At 44.5% G+C, this 9,101-nt stretch overlaps 1 long non-coding RNA gene across 1 annotated transcript; it reads left to right on the top strand.

Annotated features, from left to right (window-relative positions):
- Nucleotides 1–1,863: 1,863 nt before the first annotated feature.
- LOC135396045 (uncharacterized) lies at nt 1,864–6,881 on the top strand. The gene is made up of 3 exons (XR_010423265.1): nt 1,864–2,019; nt 2,601–2,795; nt 4,065–6,881. It is a non-coding gene; the product is annotated as an uncharacterized LOC135396045 (long non-coding RNA).
- Nucleotides 6,882–9,101: the final 2,220 nt, after the last annotated feature.

Genomic DNA, 9,101 nt, shown 5'->3' with positions numbered 1-9,101 from the left:
CTTTAGGTTGCCCCTGTTCGAGCGTAGTCAATAATGCGAGCCCTGTCTTCTGCCGACACCCTTCTGTACTTTTGATGCGGTTCTCCGTGATTCGTGCTTGGTTGTCCTCTTCCCATCGCCAATTGAGAAATGAGACGCCCAGCGATAGGCGAAGGCATTAGTCAGCAAAGCCTTCGTTCGTCAGCGAATTGGTCGTCTGCAATAACGTCTCCCTGGACAGCAGCGTAGACCTCTGTGTTTTCTATGCAAATTAAATAAAAACATTGCGACGCGTGCTTAGTTGTTCTCAACCGGATGTAAAGTGCTCGATTTTTACTGAAGCAAATGCAGTCCTGAAACGTCTGAAGCAAATGCAGTTTTCATATTCGATAACGCTCCATGTCACAAGCGTGCGCATAACGCCCGTCTCCAAGAAACGCACGTCACGAAGTATTTGCCTCCGTACAATGCATTCTTCAGTCGAATTGAAGAAATGTTTGAGAAATTCAAATTACGCGTGAAGGCTTTTCTCAGAGAAATATCAGGTGAACTAGTAGAACCTCCTGCAGGCACCAGAAAAAACGAGCATCGAAAGGCTATGCTGACCTCTGCTGCCCGAGTTGCCATGCAAAAGCTGCTGCACGTGGTCTTCGCGGCTGATTTTAGGTTTCTGGCAACTGCTCTTGACGGCAGCGATATGTAATCGCTCCGTAGTTGCGATAGCAAGGCCAAGAAAGCTGTACCGCATGGTGTTCATTGTGTTATGTGCTTCTTTAATTTCATTGAGTAAATTCTTTTGAATTGGTGCAAGACCCGACAGTGTTCTTCCCTGACAATATATGGTGCTTGCAACATTACATATGCCTGGCTAAAAGTAAATCAAACATTACCAGGCCAGAAACGTTGTCTGATGGGTTTTGTTCATGCACAGAGTCACAGGACAGCCATAATCCCGTCACCATTTTCTCCTTCTTGTTGTTTCTGATTAACGTATCTGTTTCCATAACTATTTAACCAACATTTATTATCAGTTGCAAGGATATGTCGTGTGGAAGGAAGTGGTGTTCTCAAGAGACGCGCCCCTGTCAGGAAAATCAAATATATTCAACAAATTTCCTCAAAGGAAAGCCATTTGAAGCTGCTTCATCATCAAATACACTTGCAGGCAATTTATTTCGTTGGTGGATTAAAATAAATGGCGTGCGATTTAAATGATGCGGCACGCGGATTATTTGATTTGGCGCCCGGTTTAAAAAATTTGCGTCATAAATGCAGTTGCGTCCGTAAATGCAGTTCGGTTTAAACGGCGTGGCACCTGGATTAAAACTTTGGCAAGTGGATTATTTAGTCTGGCACCTGGATTTAAAATTTGGCAAATGGAGTAAGCGGGAAAACCTGTTGTTGTTACCGCGTGTTAGTGTTCCTTTATCAGTCCGTTTTAGTACAAAATAACGGTGCCGTGACGTTACACGTAGGGTTTGCACCCATAGAGAAGAAAAGAAACAGACAATTCAAGATATTTCAGTGCGATCTTGTAAAATAATTATCGTTTGGATGGCACACTCCAGATGTGAGCAAAACAGCATGGATGCTACCAGCAGAGACAAATCGCTTTATATTAGTCCTTTTTTTTTATCTTCTATCGCAGAACTGAAGCTCGGTATGTTATTTCATATCATTTCTATTTGTAAACCCTTCCTTCCCTGCGGCACATTGAACCCCCAATGTTGTGCGCATTGCACTTCGCCCTCAAGCGCGAAACGACACAGGTATCCCCATCTGTGAGCGATATTCTGAACGTTTTAACAACTGGCCTGCGGCAATGTTTCTGTAAATGGCGATAGGGAGCGCTTACTTTCTTCTGTTATTCGTACGTGAGTCGGGATCGCAGCTGAAACCGAACTGGAAACCGGTAAAAGAGTTATCTATTGCTGAAACAGAACTGAACGGAACCGAAATACTTGCTTTTCTCCCAGTGGACCCATCCGGAACTAAACTGCAATAAATCTGAACCAGTTACCGGGTGGCGAAACAGTTCAGGTAAATATTTGCTTCGGCTAGCGAGTCCCCGCTGTTTCTTGGTATGGACAGCTCACTGATCTCTATAGTAATAGGCTGGTTAGCGGATTGGGGGTGCAACCGGTGCAACCGTACGGTCACCGGCCGCCCGTCTTGCGAAGCTCAAAACATTGCCGTCCGCGACTCAGCTGCATATTCTGCATGCGCCTTTGCGTAGCATTTGTGGGGTGTCATGCCCGCCTGCTGTGGTTATGAGTGTACTGCCCGTACTGGCAGGGCACCGGGGACGACATTTCACAAGTAAATGTGATTTATTAGTCCATGAGCGGGGCGACAAAGCGTTGCTGTTGAAGCATGTGCGCGGCACTTTGTGACTCGTATCTCAAGATCTAAACGTTACACTTTAAGCAGTACGTTATCTGGATAGAGTCATTGTGATAGTCCCGACTTCCTGCAGTTGACGGGTATGGTCTTAACACGCAGCAGGCGTTGAAGTGCGCTTGTCAGGTGTGGTATCTACGGCTCAGTTTGTTGGTCACGGTATCGACGATTGCTTGCTTGGCATCCCTGCCGTAATTGATGGCATGAATTGTTCAATGCAGGTTCCCTCACAGCCGCCCACATCATTTAAAAAAGTGTGTGGTGAATGTCAGGCGAAAGGACTGGACGCCGTCGAGGACATCAGTGGTCTGCAGCAAACATTTTAAAGACAGGTGCTTCGACAGAACGGGGAAACCGTTGGACTGAGGCCTGACTCTGTGCCCAACAAGTTCAACTTCCCAGAACACCTCCAGAAAGTAATAATGCATACCTCATATGCAGAGGCCGGGTTTATATGCACTAAAAGCTGGTTGAACACACATGCATGAAAACTTCATTAATCTTGCTGAAAATATGCACTTCTAGAAATTCACTTGCATGCATTTAAAACACGCAACAAATTCACTGGGGCAAAAGTATCTTACTTTATGCAGTGTACAAAAAGCATGCAGAGTTGAAAGCATACATCGAGAAGTTACCCGTCAAAACGAACTCCTTACGAAGTTACCGTGTGAAAAATGTTAATGTTAAACTAAGTTAATAACAAAGTGATTCAGCCCGAAACGTAACTGGCAGTTACGGAGTTACTTAAAAAAAAAGAACGAGTTACTCCGAAGTTATGTCGAACACAAAATAGCACTACACAGGTGCAGCGCGTGTGAGCAGTTGAGTTTGACCCTGAGTTGCTTGCATTGAGCTTTGTTTATGTCCAACAATTCGAACGCTTTGCATCTTATTCCTTGTGGACACACAATGGTTCAGCTTCATTTCAATAGCAGCGGTTCTTACTTCCTGAACAGAATACTGTAATTGACTGAACATCACGTTTTATGACATAAAATGCCATGCAAGAACCGGAGATAAAGCAAGAAAACAAGTGGACGTGAGTGAAAAGCGAATTAAAAATAACTTGGGACTTTGCTTAAGTTATTTTGGCAAAGCTACCTGAAAAAGAAACGAGTTCCTCTGAAAGTTACCACGGCGCAAAAGTAACGAGTTAAGTTTAAGTTACCAAAAAGGGGAACTTAGTTACAGTAACGAGTTGCCTCGAACTCTGGTTGAAAGTGTGTATTTGCATGAAAATCTAGCCTCTATGAATCATGTTCCCCTAGTTAAGAGTTTCAAGCGATGGTTGATTATTGGAATCAGTACTGCATGAAGGGCACCTTAAAGCTGCAACTAGTCCAATGTATGAAAACACTCCTGAATTATGCATTCACATGCAGTTAAAAGCCACTCCATATTGGATAGGACAGTACAAAGATTTGCAAAAGCATATAAAGAAAAAAGTATTGCATGAAAATTTTGCCTAACGTACAAACTCGTTTTAGTGGGACATACAAACAGACCAGCCACATGTCTCTTTGGTGTGTTCCAGCATGTTTACTTTACTTAGAGACAATGAATAATTTTTCAACCTCGAATGTCTACTTTTTATTCTCCCTGCTTAAGTTTGCGACAACATATGTTTGAATGCAGCCCAAATGAAAACAACGTGATCCGTCTGATTTATTGATGTTTCCCAGTGCTACAGCAGTATCGGACTGTACCACCTTGCCAAGGAATATACAGAGAAGGTGACAGCCAAGCCTCATCTGCAAAAGAAATAGTCAAGGTTGATCATATTCAACAACCAGTAATGCACTCTGCCCACTTACCTAGTTGACTGCTTCAAACTTGCTGTTGCAACTGGACTTTGATGTTGGAGCGTTCACCACAAGACCTTGCTACTTAGCCTTGTTATGACTTATTCACTCTACCTCTAGTCATTTTGAACAGTCTTTACCGCCATTTACCTCCCCAGTGCACATATTGCTAGTCGATATGTTTTTACCGTCATAGAGCCTTTATATCACATACTCAATATCATTCTAGTCCTTTGGAAGGGCTCTAGTGCCGTTCAGCATTTTGTGTCATAACTAGTCATATCGAAACTTCCTGTGCAAAGCATAATGTTTACACCCAAGCATATTAAGGTGGTTACATAAACAAATGTGCCAAACATTGCTGAATGCTGAGAATACTGCTCCCTGGAACTCCATACCCCCGAGCAGAAAGGAAATGGGAGAAACACGAGAAGCAACACGCTGATAGACGACAAAGAAAACGTAACACAACAAATACAACACCACACACAACCAGAAATCACATAATCGAAGTTCAAAGTACAAAATTGGAACGACTCGACCTCACACGAGTACGAAATAGACAGGAAATAACATGCATGTGACGGGAACGGGAAAAACGTAAGGAATCCAATCACGAGGGATTTCTGCAGCGACCCGTGGCAAAATTTTAGCGAAGCAGCAAGGGAAGCGCTCACAAACAGCAAAACTTGTCACAGCTTACATGCATTCCAATGGGCTGTAATGGCTCTTTTGAGCACCGCGATGTGGTGGCCGCTTGGCGTACCCTTTCCCGCAATACCCGCACCCATCCGCTATCCAGCCTTTATACATAGAGATCAGTGGGACAGCTAGAGGTGTACGCCACGCCGCAACCGCCGTGCAATTTTTACTCGCCGCCGCCGCCGAGTCGCCTGAATCGGCGCGCCGATGTCGGTGAAGAAAATTTTAATTTTTTCCTGCGGGTTTTACAAGTCAACAGGGTGAAAACATGAGTTCCTGGGAATAATATTGCGACTGTCCCATAGACCGTCCAGTTATTATGGCGAACTGGAGCTTCAACGCTGAGCAGCAATGAAACAGCAATGGTATTGGCACCGCTAGCAAAAGATGATGGCAAATTCGAGGAGTGCATTGGCAGACACGGAGTAAAGATTAGGAGAAAGAAGACAAACATGCTAGTGTGAAGTCTCCCTCAAAAATGCCCATACCAAGTTCGCGATTTCGCGTGACACTTTAGGCAAGGTTGTGTGGGGTTGGGTTAGGTTAGCCAAACCAAATCAGCATATCGCGTTGCATAAGGGTGGAATGAGTAAATGTTATTAACATATCCTAATAAACTTGATATTTGAGAAACCGACAGCGGACTATTCCAATGTCCGATTTTTAACAATAGCTGTAGTGGTTCTACTTTTAGCTCATTTACAGTTTCGCTTTTTTTTCTTTATATCTGTTCACGTTAGGGCTTCTATATAGCCATCAGAAACTGTAATAACGGATTCCTGAGCATTCCTATTAAAGCGCGCACGCTGGAAGCATTTATGTGCGACGCGACCAGCATAAATACAAATATTGATATGAAAATGCGGCGTGGTGACCTACGAAGTGTCTGAAATAAATTTGAGGAGAGATGTTCAGTGCACCGCACTGACTACGTTTTTAATCTGTTATGGGGAATGATTGACTGTTGTATAATAGAGACGGCGCATCAGTTTCAACGACGGTCTTTCGAAATAATGCAACTAGTTTTCACGTGCCGAACATGCAGAACCCACATCCAGAAGATGTGGGTTCGAGCTCTACAGCTGGCTAACCTTTTCAGCGAGTTTCATCTTTCATACTTTTCACATTTCTGAGTTGGTGTTATATCTTTTGTGGAATTATATCTTTTATTATATGTATTATATCTTTTGTGGAGTTATATCTTTTCTGCACTTCGAAACATCGTTGGCATAAATAATCATTTCGTGCCTCGAGTAAAGCCTGTTATGGTTCGTATCAATGGAAAAAGAATCTCACATAGAGGCGAATGCAGTCAGTAAAAATGTTATTTGACTAGAGTGACTTAAAAATGCTCTTTTATACACATTGAGATTGCCGGCATCATGCCTCCGAGAAAGACAGAAAATGCATCCCATCTCATAACCACCGCAACTGCCGGCAATCGCTCTCCCGCCTCCTGCTCCTCGCGGGACGCGTAAGTGTCGTCTGATGAAAGTAGGTACGTTTCTCGTGCACATGGCAATTCCGTTTCGTTAGACTCTTGCATTTTGTCGAAATCTATTAGGTTGACGGACACTATACACTACCGGCCGACCGTGTTTGTGGATACTTCAGTGTCTACAGCGCAGCAGACGCCGTCCGTCAATAATCATACTTCTGCAAACAGTGCCCCGGCAAGGCAATTGCCACAGAGGGACATGCTACTGTTCTCTTGGAGACTGACAGTTGCGTGTTTGTTGCGTGTCTACACTCTTGGATCTGGAGCATAGGGTTCGCGATGGAGTTTTAATGAGACTTCATGACTTTCCTGTTGGGGGTGGGAGGTCAGCAGTGTAAGCGTTGGTCATGGTGTTTCCTGTTTCAGTTTTTCCATGACAAAGTTATGCTGAATGGTGTAGTGCGACTCAATAGGACCCCTGTATTTTGTGTACAAGTGATCTGAAGCATGAGTTCTGCGTAATCCGTCTTGTGTACGTTCTGCATTTACTGTTTGCAGTTTCTTACTACCTGCCATTCTAACTTCAATAAATCCAAGATGGACCAATTTGTTGTGTTCTTTCAATATATAATTCTTGAGAGATTGTTACATTCAACATCATCAAACGTGCGACATCAAAACGACATCAAATGTGCGGGATTTAAGGTTCGTATCTTCAAGCAGAAGCTATCTAGGAGGGGATGTCCAAGTGGACGGCATTAAGTTTCAAAACTGAAGATAATGTCGCGCTTGGAAACTAATTTTTCAGGGCTCTAATAATTCAACGATGCGTAGAACCGCATGACAGTGCACATCATATATTAATTCATAACGTGGCTGCGATTCACAGTACAGTTCGTTAAATATGAAGACAGTGAACTAGTTGCATTTGGGGGATCTTCTTTATCAGTGTTCACTTTTAATTTCGAACCATTGACTGTATGACGCCAGCTCGCTTGCTTTGTCGCATGGAGGTAAGGTTAACGCGCGGATGAGCACGCCGCCGATCTGCGCCGAACGCCACCGCTGGCCCCAAATGGACCCAACATCGCCGACGACAATAGCGGCATCGGCGTACATCTCTATGGACAGCTACGCTAGAGTGTACTAGTACACTCTAGCTACGCAGTCACATACAGTGTGGCCACACGTGAAAAGAAAAATTTATCTGTAGATCCAAGTCCAAAATATCTGTTGATCGAGCTAAACATCTGTTGCTACTCAAAACTCAGTTTCTTGAACGTTTTGCATTCAAATCTGGAATTTCTGCCTGCGGCTGTAAATTAGTGGAAGAGCAAGGGATTATTTCGTTCCACTGCTGAAGACCACCACCGAAATTTATTGCTGCGGCGTACTGGCATTACGCGTTGGAATTTTCGGTTTCGGTTTGCGATGTCATGTACTTAAGTCCGCTGCAATCGCAAAAGAAGTGTAACTGCACGTAGATTTTAATACTTTGACATGTGTACTCACATCAGCTGTGGCGCTCCAATGCCGGAATATCGCATCGCGTGTAGTAGGAGGAACATTTCTGTCGCTCGTTCCACCATCACAGTGGTGAGCGAGGATCACAATGGACCACAAAAACAATAAAGCTCGATAAATTGTTTCCACAGACGTAATGAAAGCGTACATGCGTGACGTGAATTATAAACGTTGTGATTTCACTCAAAGCCAGTCAAGTCAAGTCTGCGAGGCAAACTGTAAACGCGCACACAAACACTCACAAAAACGCATTTAACGCTGAGGCTCCCCAAGCAACCAACAAAGGTTGGGCCAAGCTTGGCAAAGTTAGGCTGGCATACCTTGCCTTGCTTGGTACATCATCGGCCAACAAGCTTGTTACTTGATACGGATCTGTACCAAGTATTGGCTAGCCCACGATGTGCCAAGCTTGTGCCAAGCTGCAGACCAAAGCATTCCTGCGGCGTCGCCCATACGTCGCCCATATGCGGCGTGTCATACTCAATTGTCTCGCGGTGTAAGGTAACGATATATCATTATTTGTTTGTTTTGCTCGTATTTCCCACAACGACAAGTGAGCACGACGTTTCAAAATGCAAAAAATAGAGAGCTTTTTCAAAGTATAAAATAAGTTCGTAAGATGCCGAGACTACAATACGACCAAACGCACAACGGCATGTGTTTCCTGAGGAAAACCAGACACTATACATAGCTTGTCTCGCGAGCTTCCGCAAATTCGAGAGTCCTGTGTACAAACTACACTGCAATGGTGAATTTCTTGTCGTATTAACCCGCCATGAAGGCAATGCATCTGTTTCTTACTACTTTAGTTTAGAGAAATTCCTTTGGTCCATCGAAAGTCGAATTTATGTAGCGCTACACCATTCTAGGTTACCCTCTCCCCCAGGCAAGCTTTGGGAAGTGCTTCGCCAACGAGCACGTTTCTTGATACGGATCTGTGCCCTGGCCGACGGCTTTCCAATCCTCGCTCTGCCTATCACTATGCAACGTTGCGTCAACGTTGGATGGCCGAAGGAGTCGTTGGCCAACTGACATCCGACCTTCTGCGAACCGTCGGCCATCGGCCATTGCATGCTTGGGTCGCCAATGGTTGAGTCGCCCTTCTCCACCGGCGAGCCCCACCAGTTTCGTGATGGACAGATGAAATCGTTGTTAACCCGTTTTGTGCGCAGGAGGCCAGTTATCATAGGCGGAGAGTTTTCAATCCGCCGGAGGAGGCCGGGGCACAACGTCCCCCCCCCCCCCCTTCATGC

The sequence above is a fragment of the Ornithodoros turicata genome, chromosome 5 (genome assembly GCF_037126465.1).
Source record: "Ornithodoros turicata isolate Travis chromosome 5, ASM3712646v1, whole genome shotgun sequence".
Taxonomy (NCBI): domain Eukaryota; kingdom Metazoa; phylum Arthropoda; class Arachnida; order Ixodida; family Argasidae; genus Ornithodoros; species Ornithodoros turicata.
The sequence above is the reverse complement of the archived record's forward strand: the minus strand, read 5'-3'. Positions and strand labels throughout refer to the sequence as shown.